Here is a 16,197-nt window from a genome sequence, read left to right on the forward strand (position 1 = left end):
TTGTTTTTGCATCTTTATCATAGAAATGATGGTTATAGATCTATAACCATCATTTCTTACTTTTATGTCATTTTTATTTGTCCCTCTACTTCATGGAATGTATGGAAATGATATTCTTTTACTTTTGTTTAAAATACAGCTAGGTCAAGTTGAGGTCATTCTATAAGCCTTTCAGGTTTCCGAATTCACCTGCACATTTTCGTACCCTTCTCTCTACCAAGAGAAATATGTACACGTATTTGTCTTATTTTATATTTGTATATGCAAATAAATAAATACTCGAATACTACTTGGCTAATGAGGTTTTGTGATGTTACTGAGGACATGTTTAGGACCAGATGAGTCGGAGACAAAGGTTCAAGTATCAGAACCGTAAACGGACTCACCGTCCCTCTAGGACACACCATCCACAGTACGGGTCTCTGATGGTGAGACAGGACTGACAGTCGGTCTGTCTCTCACAGGACGACACCGGGACCTTGGACAGCTGCGAGACAGATGGGTAGAAGGTCAAAGGTCAGACCGACACACAGGAGAATAAAAATGTAGAGGTGAATTCTTGAAGGCGTCCTCCTGCTCACCCTGCTGCTGGTCAGAACGTAGACGTGCTCCTGCTCCTGGTCCAATAGGAGGTCGGCGCTGATGGCGGTGGCGTCCACTGACACGCTGCCATAACGGTCACCTGACGAATCAGAGCGCACCAACACCTGCAACAACAACAACAACAACAACAGGGGTCAGTCTGAGGGAGAATCCACTTATAAAAGTCACTGCAGAGAAGGACGTCAAACTCACTGTAGTTCTGGTTCCAAATACAGACGATTCAAACTCACATGGGTCAAACCAGTAAAATAAAAACATAACCTATAGATAAAAGTTCCAGATGTTACTCTTTGTTTTAGTGCAAAAAAAAAAAGTTCAATTTTAACAATATTCTACCTCAGCTTCTCATTTACATATGCATTAAAACCTACAGGTCACAGTGGAAACATGTATGCTAGGTTAACTCTCCCACAGATCACAGTAGAAACATGTATGCTAGGTTAACTCTCCCACAGATCACAGTAGAAACATGTATGCTAGGTTAACTCTCCCACAGATCACAGTAGAAACATGTATGCTAGGTTAACTCTCCTACAGGTCACAGTGGAAACATGTATGCTAGGATAACTCTCCTGTCAGTGCTCTAGACCAGGTTCCACATCTAACCCAATATGATCTCAAATGGGTCAGACCAGTAAAATAATAACATAATAACCTATAAGTAATAGCCCCAAATGTTACTCTTTGTTTACTTGAAAAAATTAAAAGTGCAATTTTAACAATATTCTGCCTCAGATTATCATTTAAACATGTTCATTATAATTTAAAGATCACAGTAGATCTACAAATACACAAAACATTCAATTACAGGATGAATATTGTACAATTCCACTTCTTTTTTTCCTGAATATTCCACCTCAGTCTGATTCATCTGTGTAAAGTACCTAGTATTATCCACCAGGTGGTGCCAGTTCACCACAGCAGACTGTTCTGGATCAGCTGGGATTCACAGGAAAGACTTAAAGAAGTGGAACGAAGAGCCTGTACATCAGATTTAATGCATGTGTGTATTTATCTAAAGCATCTTAACCCAGATACAGAGGGTGTGGACGTCATCAGGATCACATCTGTAGGGTTATTGACTTTTATTTCACTTTTATACAACAAGAAGACTCACTGAAATAAAAAAAATGAATAAATAAAATAAACCTTATTTTATTTCACATATGTCTGCACCTTTAAAATGAACTTTTCAGAGGATTTAAATAAATAAATGAATGGATTTGATTGGACTTGTCTGGATAGACAGTTAAGTTGTGTCTGTCAAGTCTGTTTTGTTGCACTGGGAGTGGGTGCTATTGTGTGGGTGGGGGTGGTGGGGGTGAGGAAGGGGTTGTTTTGATGTGTTCATGTTTTTTGCCTGTTCTAATAAAAAAAATGAAAACAACAATAAATATATTTATGAAAAAAAAGCATAATTCTATTTTAAAAAGAGTAAAATATCCCTCCTTTAAATGTTGTTCTTTTAGTCACTTCAGCACAATTAATAAAACTAAAACAAAATGCACAATTGTGATCAAAAGTTTCATCAGCGTCAAATTTTTATTTTTGCAAATTTTTCTTCTTTCAGATATTTTTTTTCTCATGTTTTTCTGATGCTCTGAAAAACAGTTACAATTATTTAAATCATTTTACAATCAGGATTCACGGAATTCAACTGTCAGTCTGAGTCAGTTTTGGATGTTTTTTCTCAAATCTGGACCAATTTAATCCCAAAAAGTGTCAAGCTAATTTCATGTTTAATGGTATTTTATATATATATATATATATATATATATATATATATATATATATATATATATATATATATATATATATATATATACACAAGGGCTGTTCAATAAGTTCATGGCCTCACCCAGAACAGAACAACACAGACTGATAATTTATATTTTATTTTTCAACATGATCTCCATTTACAGCAATGCACTTGGTCCATCGATGTTCAAGCATCACTATCCCATCACGAAAGAATGTAACATCCTGTATTATAACAACCAGTATTTCTGGGTGAGGCCATGAACTTATTGAACAGCCCTCATATATATAAATTTGATTTTAGTTTGATTTTCAGTGATTTTAGATGTATTTAGTAGTATTTATTACTTAAACTTTAACATATACTTCAGTTATCCTGCTTCTATTCAAGTAAAATATAAATAAATGTTAAAATAAGTGTCAAAATTCCAGGCGGTGATGATCTAGAGCAGAGGTGTCAAACTCATTTTAGTTCAGTTCCACATTCAGCTCAATTTGATCTCCAGTGGGCCGGACCAGTAAAATAACAACAGTGAAAAAAGTAAAATTGTATTATAATCAGGCTTACATCTACACTGTTTCCTTAAAATAAGAACCATGAATAACATGAACAACTTTAAATGTCTTAAGAAAAACAAGTGCAATTTTAACAATATTCTGTCTCTGTTTATCAGTTTATCATTTACACATTATAATAATAATATTAATAATAATGGATTAGATTTATATAGTGCTTTTCTATGAACGCATACTCAAAGCACACACAGTGGATCCATTATTCATTCGCTCTCACATTCTCCCTCTGGTGGTGGTAAACTACATCTGTATCCACAGTTGCCCTGGGGGGGGGGGGGCAGACTGACAGAAGCGTGGCTGCCAATTTGCGCCTACGGCCCCTCCCACCACCACCAAACATTCACACGCACCCATACATCAGTGTGAGCAGCAGCACTGGAGGCAAGGAGGGTGAAGTGTCTTGTCCAAGGACACAACAGCACATGGACAGAGCAGGATTCGAACCTCCAACCCTTCAGTTATTGGACGACCCACTCTACCATCTGAGCCTCCAAATGTTTTGATGAAAACTATGATGAAACTTTTGACCACAATATTCCATTTTGTTTTAGTTTTATTAATTGTGCTGAAGTGACTAAAAGAACAACATTTAAAGGAGGGATATTTTACTCTTTTTTGATTACATGTGCATTACAATTGCACAAGACATTTAACATCAGGCCGAATATTGGTAAAATTGCATTTACTTTTCTTAAGACATTTCCGTTTGTTCATATTTGTTCAGGTTAGTCACATTTTTTGTAAAAGCATAGTTTGGTAATGTAAACATTTTCATGTAATTTTACTTTTTTACAGCAAAAAAACCAAGAGAAAATGTGGGGTTGTCATTATTTATAGATTATTATGATAATATTTTACTGGTTCTGACCCATTTGAAATCTAGTTGGTCTGTATGTGTCTGTATGTGGAACCTGAATTAAAATGATTTCAACACCATTGATTGTTAATATCTTCAGTGTAATTTTTGCATTTTACAAATTCATCTCGCGGGCCGGATCGGACCCTTCTGTGGGCCGGATTTGGCCCCTGGGCCGCATGTTTGACACCTATGATCTAGAGTATTGAAAAATCTTCCTAAAACCCCATATTTGGTAATTTCTTGATGCATTTCCACCACCTGAACTTCCTGCTAAAGAACATTTTTCAGTCGACATATTTGCCCGTCAGGTTTTTCACTTACGCCCCTGAGGGAAAGTGTCAGACATTAGTCAGTGACTTGATGATTCAGATTCATTTTCTGTTCAATCAGATTCCATCGGGCTGGATTTTTATTTTCCATAAACAAATGACTCGTTCTCCCCAGACGATGCAAATAACGTAGAAAACAACTTAAATTTACTGTGATTCAGCATAAAAAAAAAAACCCAAAACAAAACAAACACCCTCATACTTCATTATGTTTATGTATAATTCATCAAAATAAAAGTTAATGTCAAAGTCATCATTTCAGCAGCTGTTCAACAAAAACAGAAGCTGCCGTTCTTCACACTTTCCCCTGAACACCAGGACCATTTATTTATTCACTTATTTATTTGACTAGTTTCTAAAATAATGACTCGACCACCTGTGATTTTCAGTAGATTTTCAACATAACAGCTTCACCGTGACCTTTAAAATTCTCTTCTTTGAATATTTAATTATTCTAGTTTGTTTTTTAACACCAGAGGTTTTCGATTTTAATTAAATTACTTGTTTGGGATAAAAATGTTGTTTTGTTCTGGTTCATTTATTGTGTCTTTTGCCTGATTTTTGACTCACATTTACACCTTAAAGGCATCAAATACAGATTGTTTCTGTTTATGTGCAAATTATGGGCTAAGTCAACAACACACGAACCACAAAACCTCAGACAAAAGCAATCAAATATTTTTATGTCTATTGCAAAAGTGAAAAAGTCATCCTTTAGTGTCAATCTGTATTATAAAAGCCAATTAGCCTCTGTTTACGTGTGTGTGTGTCTCGGGCATTACACTAAATCCATACAGAGCTGACTGCTGCAGTTTGTCGAACTTATGTATTTTTAATCAAAGAAGACACTAGCGAAAACGGCAAGTTGATAGGACCGATATTTTGGGAGATATTGGTAATTTTGAATACAATAGCCTTTCAATTGCGTTGCTATGGCCAGAACGCTTTGGCGCTGACTGCTGGACAAATGCAGTACAGCATGCACGAATACACAACAGCATAAAAACGACCACATCTAGAACCTCTGGATCCACGAGTCAACGCACTAGTTATACTATAAAGGTGAACAAAAGGTAAAAACTAATTACAAATTTTAAAAGAACACTCTGAAATATTGAAGGTAAAAACCAAAAAAAAGAAAGAAAAAAAAAGTCAAACAGTGTACAGCTATTTACATGACTTGGCAAATCAGCTAATGTATACAGTCTATAACAAATAATGGGTTAGTTATTAAATTATTATAGTGACAATACAGTAATCATGTAACTATTAATAATTATAAGTCAATAATTATTTTAGAGTGAAAAAAGAGAATTCCGTTATGAAATAACTATCCTTAAAAAAAAATATGAATAACATGGACAGAATAAATAATAAAATAAAACACTTCTACAATAAAGCAATCAACATTATAATAAACATTTAGTTGTAGAACAAATTTATCCAAATGTGTAAAGAAAAAATGTGTAAAAGAAACCAGAAAACTTAGGAAAAGGTTAATTATTACATATAATAACACATAACTCATAATTATGAGTTTTTATATCATAATTTCAACTTCTTATCTAATAATTATGACTTATCTAATAACTATGACTTTCTTGCCTCATAATTCTGACTTTTTATTTCATAATTTCGACTTTTTATTTAATAATTATGACTTTTTATCTCATAATTTCAACTTTTTATCTAATAATTATGACTTTTTATCTCATAATTTCGAGTTATTATTTAATAATTATGACTTTTTATCTCATAATTTCAATTTTTAATCCCATAATTACAACTTTTTATCTAATAACTATGAATTTCTATCCCATAATTCTGACTTTTTATCCCATAATTTTGACTTTTTATCTCATAATTTCAACTTTTTATCCCATAATTATGACTTTTTATCTAATAATTATGACTATTTATCCCATAGTGATGACTTTTTATCCCATAATTTCAACTTTAATCTCATAACTTTGACTTTTTATCTTGTGATTTCGACTTTTTACATCATAACCATGACTTACCATAATACTTTTTTTTCAAAGTCAAAAGTATGAGATTAAAAAATCGAAATTATGAGATAAAAAATTATAATTATCTTATCTCATAATTATTAATAGTTATGAGATAAGAAAGTGGAAATTATGCTCCCATGGCCAGGGGAAACAGTCCTCCTGCCTTCGTAAAACACTAAATGTAGAAACATTCCTTCATTTACATCTGTGTAAATAACAGAAGTGCAACATTACAGCAGCGTTTGCCTTTAATTCCACCCTCTGGAAGTGTTTTGTGAATTTCATGCTATATTTTGTACTTATTTGCACTATAAAATCCTTTTATGCATCTCCTTCATCTTCATGAATCATCGTTAAGAGTCTAAATGTAATTATTTCCAAAGCTGTAGCAGCTCTTTTAGCCAGACTTCATGCTTTTTATTTCTTATCTTGTGTCCACTGTCGCTGAACTACATTTTCAACAGTAGTTTTGCTGTTCTGAAACTTGAAGTCACTGGTAGCACGGCTCTGTTTTCTTCGTTTTCTGATGCTGACAACCTCCTCGGGCACTGATTGGTCAGATGTGCAGACGCTCTGAACGTCTCCTCTTTCATTCTTTAGAAACTATTTCTGTCACTTTGCATGTGAACGACTCGGTGCAGGGCTGTGAAAGGCCTCCGGGACAAACCGACTGGAAATGGGCTCCGTTATCGCACATTCGAACCTGATCACGTCTCCCCCCGGATGCCCATGGCCGCCTTCTCACCCCGCAATCCAGACACGATGCAACAACAACAACAACACACACAAACACACACAAACACACACACACACTGGGGTTTAGATGCATAAGTTCTGTCCGTCCTTGTTAATGAAAACACACTTGAGAGTTTACATTTCTGAGCCCTGACAAGGACGTGGAGGCAGAACGTGTCAACACTTCAGTCGATGTGGACGTCACCATGAAGAACAACTGTTTACGACAACAGCACATCAGTCCTGTTACATCCTGGAACTTTTTAACAGCTTATCTGATGAAACTCAGAGGATTAAGAGCAAAATGCTTCTTATATAAAGAGAAAAACAGCCTTGTTAGATGGTAAAAACAGTTACAGAGCCTTCTGTTTCATAAAGAATAACTCCAGATTGTAGAAAACAATCACAAAAAACATAGGAATTTCTTGCATTTTTTAGATGTGATTATAAAATGGGTTCAGAAAATGAATGAAAATGATGTAGAAGACACCAAAAAAAATGCGAAAGATTCAACAAGAACTTAGATGAAAATGTCAAAAAAGACAGAAAAAGTTGAAAAGATGAAAATGATAAAAACTAGGTAACGTATGATGTTCCAAAAGTTGCAAAAAGATGAAAACAATGAAGAAGATGTAACAAAAATGATGCAAAGGAGAAAAAAAACAAAGAAGATGCAACAAGATGAAAACGTTAAAAACAAAAGATGCCGTCCTTGTTAATGAAAACACACTTGAGAGTTTACATTTCTGAGCCCTGACAAGGACGTGGAAGGCAGAACGTGTCAACGCTTCAGTCGATGTGGACGTCACCACGAAGAACAACTGTTTACGACAACTGCACATCAGTCCTGTTACATCCTGGAACTTTTTAACAGCTTATCTGATGAAACTCAGAGGATTAAGAGCAAAATGCTTCTTATATAAAGAGAAAAACAGCCTTGTTAGATGGTAAAAACAGTTACAGAGCCTTCTGTTTCATAAAGAATAACTCCAGATTGTAGAAAACCATCACAAAAAACATAGGAATTTCTTGCATTTTTTATATGTGATTATAAAGCGGGTTCAGAAAATGAATGAAAATGATGAAAAATGTGAAAGATTCAACAAGAAATTAGATGAAAATGTCAAAAAAGACAGAAAAGGTTGAAAAGATGAAAATGATGTAAACTAGGTAACATGTATGATGTAAGATGTAAATGAGTTCTAAAAGTTGCAAAAAGATGAAAACAATGAAGATGCAACAAAAATGATGCAAAAGAAAAAAAAAACAAAGAAGATGCAACAAGATGAAAACATTAAAACAAAAGATGCAACAAGATGAAAACATTAAAACAAAAGATGCAACAAGACGAAAACATTAAAACAAAAGATGAAACAAGATGAAAACATTAAAAACAAAAGATGCAACAGGATGAAAACATTAAAAACAAAAGATGCAACAGGATGAAAACATTAAAAACAAAATATGCAACAGGATGAAAACATTAAAAACAAAAGATGAAACAAGATGAAAACATTAAAAACAAAAGACGAAACAAGATGAAAACATTAAAAACAAAAGATGAAACAAGATGAAAACATTAAAAACAAAAGATGCAACAGGATGAAAACATTAAAAACAAAATATGCAACAGGATGAAAACATTAAAAACAAAAGATGAAACAAGATGAAAACATTAAAAACAAAAGACGAAACAAGATGAAAACATTAAAAACAAAAGATGAAACAAGATGAAAACATTAAAAACAAAAGATGCAACAGGATGAAAACATTAAAAACAAAAGATGCAACAGGATGAAAACATTAAAAACAAAAGATGCAACAGGATGAAAACATTAAAAACAAAAGATGCAACAGGATGAAAATGACAAAAAAGAAAAAGACATGAGATGAAAATGATGAAAAAGTCGCATCAAAAGGAAAATGATAAAAAACTTAATTAAAAATTAAAGTGAAGTCATAGTTCATTATTGTTTGTTTTTGACTGGAGTTAAAATGTGTCGTTTAATCTTTAGTAATATCCTTCAAAGGTCGACTTTAGACATTTCACAGTCTGTACTTTATCACTGTTTCTGCGATAAACTCGTTACTTGAACCATGAATGTGAAACCCAAACATCTGATAAAAGTCGACTCAACCCTCTGTACTTGTTCTGCGTCTGGACCCGTTGACCTTTGATCTCTGAAAACAGAACGTCTGAGCCTGGAGACAAAGAACCGCCGAGGCGTTCTGTCGTGGGCCGATAACGGGCTGATTCGCTCATTAATGCAACGCTCATAAAATATTAACGAAGAATCAAAGCCGCGCTGTTTACCTCACGGAGACCGGATTAACACACACACATTCGGTACCCAGAGTGCACCTGGGGGACCAATAACCAATGGGCATCTAGAGCCTAAACGTGCTCCCATGTGACCCCCCCTCGGGCCAAACCCCCCCGGTCACACACATGGACACAGTGTGTTGTTGTGTTGATAAAAAACCTTCCGGCTTCAAGCTGTTGGACCGATCTGTGTACAAACAAACATAAACAGGAAACAGCTGACTCCTCCGACTGCACAGATGTCTGCAGAGACACCCCCCCGCCCCAGACCCCCCCCCGGACGCCCCCACCTCACTCACGTATTCACACCTGAAGCTGCCCGGTACAAACCAGGCCGGCCACAGGGTCTGGATCTGATGGGGAGCAGGTGGAGGGTTTGGGGGTTTGCTCAAGGGCACCTCAGTGGTAATAATGAGGAGGGTTGTTTTTTTTTTTTTTTGGGGGGGGGGGGGGGGGGTTGATAAATCAAATTGCAGACTGATAACAATGAAACAGAGTCAAACACAAAGATGGAAAGAAAACACTGGAATCCAACAAAGTACATGACAGTAGTTGTGTTTAAAAACACATTTGTCATATTTACACACACACACACACACACACACACACACACACACACACACACACACACATATATATATATATATACATATATATAGTTTACAGAGTTTTTATTACTTACTGTTATTACTATTACTATTATTATTATTTTCTTTTGCACTACTTTTATACATGCACATTGTTTCTCTTGCACTTTATCCTGTTGCTGCTTTGACCAGTGAATTTCCCCCATTATGAAATCAATGAAGTCTAATCAAATCTAATCTAAAGTAGTCTAGTCTAGTCTAATCTAATCTAGTCTAATCTACTCTAATCATCTATGATCTAATCTAATCTAGTCTAATCTAATATGATCTAAAATAATCTAATCTAATCTAGTCTAATCTAATATAATATAATCTAGTCTAATCTAATATAATCTAAAATACTCTACTCTACTTTAGTCTAATCTAATATGACCTATAATAATCTAATCTGATCTAAAATAATCAAATATAATCTAATCTTGTCTAATCTAATCTAGTCTAGTCTAATCTAATGTAGCCTAATCGAATCAACTCAACTCGAATCTAATCTAATCTAATCTAATCTAATCTCAAATGTTCATAGAGACAACAAATTAATAATACAAACATCCTGAATTCCACATCAAATGTTTTTCACTCGAGTTGGTTTTTGTCATTTTTTAACCTGTAAATACATTCAGAGGAAACGGAAACACCTTATGGAATAAATCCTAGAGCAGTGAACATTTTACTTCAATAATAAATGAGCTGTTTGGATCGTTCTTCATATATTTTAACAAAGTGTTAAATGTCTGGTCCAACAGGTTCTTCCTCTGTCTCATCCATGAAAACTGACATCACAGCTGTTTTAGACGGAAACAGAAACCACTCTACTTCTTCTACTGTTTATTAAAGTCATGTGTAACAGTGCCTACAGCTCCACCTGGTGGTGAAACTGGGAAGTCTAAACCAGTTCATGCAAACGCACATAATTCACATTAAATGCACATAGAAATGGAAACAGCTTGTTCAATAAATCCTGTTCCTTCAATGTTCCTGAATATTCCTACTTCCTGTCAAAGAACCCCAGTCTTCATTATAAGTGCAGTGTTTTTTTTTTTATTGTCAGATTATTAATAGTTTCACTGTCAGCGTCGTGGCAGCTGTCACTCCTGTTGTGCTGAAAATGGAAGGAGTTTGAAGTATTTTACATCTAGAAAAAAATATAATTAATGGCAGCAGAAGGTAGAAAAACTCATTCTGTTTCCACTTTTCCTGTCGTATCAGATGAGTTGAACATTTATTAAAATGATGGAGCTGTTAATAACGGCTCCACATGTGAAATGAGTCGACTACACGCTGCTTCTGAAGACAAAAGGTGTGTCTGATGGGATTCGTCTTGAAATAAACCTGATGTTAATACATTTATTATTAGAGTCAAAGTGAAACTAAAAGCCTCCTTGTTCTGATGGTAGACATGAGCCAAAGCACGTTCAATAGCAGACGTGTTTTAATGTTCATGTCACTCTGATAAAGGTGTTTATAATGAGGAATAATCAAACTAATTGAATTCTGTTAGTCATGATGTGAAACTCACTACCTAAACTAAAATACTAATAACACTGAGTTACGAAAAAATGTTTTTTGCAAGTTGTCTAGGTTTTTTCAACTGAATCAGGACCATTTTGCACCGCTAAATCCAAAAATGACATCTGTTTTTCTCAATCAGGTCAGGCTTTTTTGCTAATTTGATTTTGAAAAATCTGATCTTCTCACAAAATATAATAATTAATACCAAAATAAGATTGGTAAGCACACTTTATGAAACCTGTGACTTGATTCCTGTTAGATACAATGATGTATTCACTGCAGATGTAACAGAATACGACAGGCTTATTTTTGCAAGATCTTCTAGTCGAAGCCATTTCATTCACCTGTAATATTAAAAAAACCAGTAATCATAAATTGGCAAAAGTAAAATCTTCAGAACTCGTTTATTGCAAGAAATATGAAAGAATTTTGTATCATATGATGTGAAAAGGCCCATAAATGTAAGCAAAAATGTTAAAAAGCCAATATGTAGCATAGTTCAGAAAGTTTGACCTGACTGAGCAAAATGAATGTGATTTTTGGATTCAGCACACCAAAATGATCCTAAATCAGCTCAAAAAACTTCAACAAATTTGTTGTTGACCAGTGTAATGAAAATAGTTCAAGTGTCCCTGTTTGTCAGCGTCTGTTGTATCTGAATCAATACCAGTTGAATTTATTATGTTCTATGTTCTAGTCCTGTGGTCTGGATGCAGATCAATCTAACAATAGAAGTGACAAAGGGGTGAGAGCTAATAAACTAATAAACTAATAAACTGTGCTTCTTCTCACTCCTTTTCGAATATGACTCTTTTTCTTTTTCTTCTTTTTTGTGTGTATTATTATCTTATGCTTCCTTGAATTTTCATTTCTATATTGTGTTGTGCAAAGAAGTCACTTAGTAGCAATCAGGAAGCTTGTGTCATTTCCATCTTCAAAATAAATCAATAATAAAAAAAAAAAAAAAGTGGGTGGGACTTTCACTAGAGGAGAACTCAACTCATCCAATCAAAGTCCATATATGACTTCTATCAGTGATCAGTAAGAACTATATTAATATCTGGAACCATTTACATGTTAAAAACCATCAAAATATGGACCATTAGAAGGAAAGGCGCATTTTTTTATTTAAAAAAATTCTTTAAAAATTGAAAAATCTAAATCTTTGAAAACTGTGATCCACCTTTGTAGACATAGTCCCAAAGAAGATACTTATAAAATTTGAAATGAATCCGACCAGTAGTTTTAGAGAAGACTGTTGAAATGTAGGGATTGTTGACCTTGAGTTTGACCTTTCAAGGTCACTCAAGGTCAAAGGTCATGGACCCAAATGAAAGTCCATATATGACTTCTATTAGTGCTCAATACGAACTACAGGGTGGGGAAGCAAAATGTACAATATTTTGAGGCAGGGATTGAAAGACAGTGTATGACCAATTAGTTTATTGAAAGTCATGAGAATTTATTTGCCACAAGAAAATGTCCATAATAGAAAATGTTTTTATTCTATGTGTCCTCCTTCTTTCTCAATAACTGCCTTCACATGCTTCCTGAAACTTGTGCAAGTGTTCCTCAAATATTGGGGTGACAACTTCTCCCATTCTTCTTTAATAGTATCTTCCAGACTTTCTGGTAATAGTTTTGCTCATAGTCATTCTCTTCTTTCCATTATAAACAGTCTTTATGGACACTCCAACTATTTTTGAAATCTCCTTTGGTGTGACGAGTGCATTCAGCAAATCACACACTCTTTGACGTTTGCTTTCCTGATTACTCATATGGGCAAAAGTTTCTGAAAAGGTATGGATAATAGTGTTAGGTATGATTATGACATCAGTATATGTTTGGGTTCAAAACAATTGACGTAGTGCCTGCTGAGAAAAAACAACTAAATGTTCATTGTAAATTTTGCTTCCCCACCCTGTATATTGATATCTGTGACCATTTAGATGCTATAAACCATCAGAATATGAACCATTATCAGTCAAAAAACATTTTTTTAATTAATTAATTTATTTTGAACATGCAAAGAAAAAAAATAAAACAAAACAAAGCAAAAATAAGACAAAAACAAAATAACATTTAAATGAACAGAATCTATCTTCAAGTTCGTGTCTGAATTTGCATAGTCAAAAAGGAGTAGGAAGAAGTAAGAACTTAAACTATTATAAACTACGATAAACTACTTCAAAAATCCTTCAAAAATCTAAATTTATGAAAACTACGAACAACTTTTGTGGAAATTGTCCCAAGGAAGGTACGTAATTTGTTTTGGGTTTTTATGTTTCATTTGTTTTCCAATTAATCTTCTTATAATACATAACATTTAATCTCTGAGGCAGATGATTTTTAAAAAAATTTATTTAATGAAATTATTCTTATGTTGTTTGATTGCACCCATTTTATGTCCAGCACTTTGTGATTTTTATCTGTGAAAAGCGCGTTATAAATAAATGTTACTACTTTCTTACTAAAAAATTGTAGACCAGTGTGATTTAAGATTTTAGGATGTTTTTGGACACGTATCCAGTTTTATTTAGAATATGTGTCTCTTTTCAGGTTTCTACTGCAGTTTGTGGCCTCCAGTCTGTTCACAGTTGAAGAAAAGAAACAAAAAAACAACAGTTGAAATGAGATGACAGGAAAGGAAATCCAACAGGAGAAGAAACATCACAGCTTTGGATCTGAATCTGACAATGTGGAGCTTTTTAAGACGGTCAGAAACTTCTCTTCCATCTACTTTTGTGATAAATAAAACAAACTAAGCGTCTGAATTCCGTCTGTCCGATCCCACACTTCTGGTCGTGTCCGCAGATCCAAACTTTTTGTGAAAAGGCGGTTCATTTAGTGTTCCTTAAAATAGTTTGTGTGTGGTGTTCTTCTTCCTCCTGAAGGCTTATGTAAAGGTAATATTTACCTCCTGAAACAACGCTGTCACCACATGTCGGCTTCAGACAATCACCACCTCCACCGACGGCCTTTTTATAGGAGACGTCAATTATACACAACTGCAGTGGTCCCAAAAAACCCCAAAAAAAACACAATCTGATGTCTCCTCAGGACCCACGTTTACAAAAATATACTTGATGATTAAAGTCTATGGTCGAAAAACAGCGAAAAACACTAATTTATATAAACACTTTTTCATCCCGTTATGTTCTATTGTCTTTTATTGTTAGTTTACTTGATTTTCATATCGCATTTTCTCAAATTATGTCTGTTCGAGTTCGTCTTTATGTCATCGGCCGATAAAACATGAGCTACCGTGAAGGTGCATCCAGCGTCGTTGTCTTCATCATTGTCTTTGTCGTCTCAGTCATCGTCTCCGTCATCTCCATTGTCGCCTTCATCTTTGTTGTTTTTGTCATCATCTTCGTCATCGTCTTTGTCGTCATCTTCATCATCATCTTCGTCTTTGTCATCGTCTCCATCTGCATTGTTGTCATCTCCATTGTCGTCTTCATCTTCGTCATCATTATTACCTCCGCCAAGGAGGTTATGTTTTTGCCAGGGTTTGTTTGTTTGTTTGTTTGTTTGTTTGTTTGTCTGTTTGTTTGTCTGTCCGTTAGTGTGCAACATAACTCAAAAAGTTATGGACAGATTTGGATGAAATTTTCAGGGTTTGTTGGAAATGGGATAAGGAAGAAATGATTAAATTTTGGTGGTGATCGGGGGTGGGGGGGCCCACGGGGGGGGCCACTGATCAGCCTTGGCGGAGGTCTGCGCTCTCTGAGTGCTTCTAGTTGTTGTTGTCTTCACCATTGTTTTCTTCTTCGTCATCATCGTTGTCATAGTTGTTAGTGTTGTCTTTGTCTTCTTCGTCGTCATCTTCATCATCATCTTCATTGTCTTCGACATCATTGTCGTCATTGTCGTCTTTGTCATCATCATTGTCATTGTTGTCGTCTTCATCGTCGTCTTTGTCTTTGTAGGCATCGTCTCCATCGTTGTCATCATCAATTTTTATTGTTGTCGTCAACATTGTCGATGTCTTCGCTGTCGTCTTTATCATCATCTTTGCAATCGTGTTCATCATCGTCATCATCATTGTCTTTGTAGTCATCGTCTCCATCATCATCAGCGTCTTCGTCATCATCTTCATCGCCGTCTTCATCATTGTTGTTTTTGTAGTCATTGTCTCCATCATTGTCGGCGTCTTCGGCGTCTGCTTCATCATAGCCGTCTTCATCATCGTTGTTTTTGTAGTCATCGTCTCCATCATCATCTGTCGTCATTATCGTCTTCATTGTCTCCGTTAGCAATTTCTCTGATGATCTTCTCCAAAACTACTGGTCGGACTCATTTGTAATTTTATACGTATCTTCCTTGGGACTATTCCTACAAAGTTTATTCAAAGTTTTGAGAAATTTTGATTTCTGAACTTTTGGTTTCAAATATGAAAATATGCCTTAACTTATAATGGTCCATATTTTAATGGTTTATAACACGTACATGGTTACACATATCAACACTGCTTAGTAGATCATCTTTCTCGAGTTCATTTCGTTAACTATTGTATTCTTTTACATTCATTTTTAATCTTTTTGTTGGTTAGCTTGATCAGTATTTGTCCGTTTTTGGTCATTTCTGGTCATTTTTTGACAGTTGAGCATCTTTCCCCTTGTCAAAGTTGCTCATATTCCTACTCTTGCCCACTTTTGCGGTTTCGAACACATCAACTTGGAGGTCTACATGTTCACTGTATCCACCCACTGACAGGTTCCATCGGACGGAGATGATAAACATTAAAACCACTTCATCCGTCAGTGTCACAATGTTACGGTTTATCGGTGTATTTTACTCTGTGACCCCGTTTTAGTTTGAAAAGTTTGTGAAAAACAGATAT

General features: G+C 34.9%; 1 pseudogene; it reads right to left on the minus strand.

Moving 5' to 3' along the window:
- LOC115422151 (plexin-B1-like) overlaps positions 1 to 16,197 on the minus strand; it is a 175,101-nt pseudogene that overhangs the window by 31,987 nt on the left and 126,917 nt on the right.

This window comes from Sphaeramia orbicularis, chromosome 7, assembly GCF_902148855.1.
Source record: "Sphaeramia orbicularis chromosome 7, fSphaOr1.1, whole genome shotgun sequence".
Lineage (NCBI taxonomy): Eukaryota > Metazoa > Chordata > Actinopteri > Kurtiformes > Apogonidae > Sphaeramia > Sphaeramia orbicularis.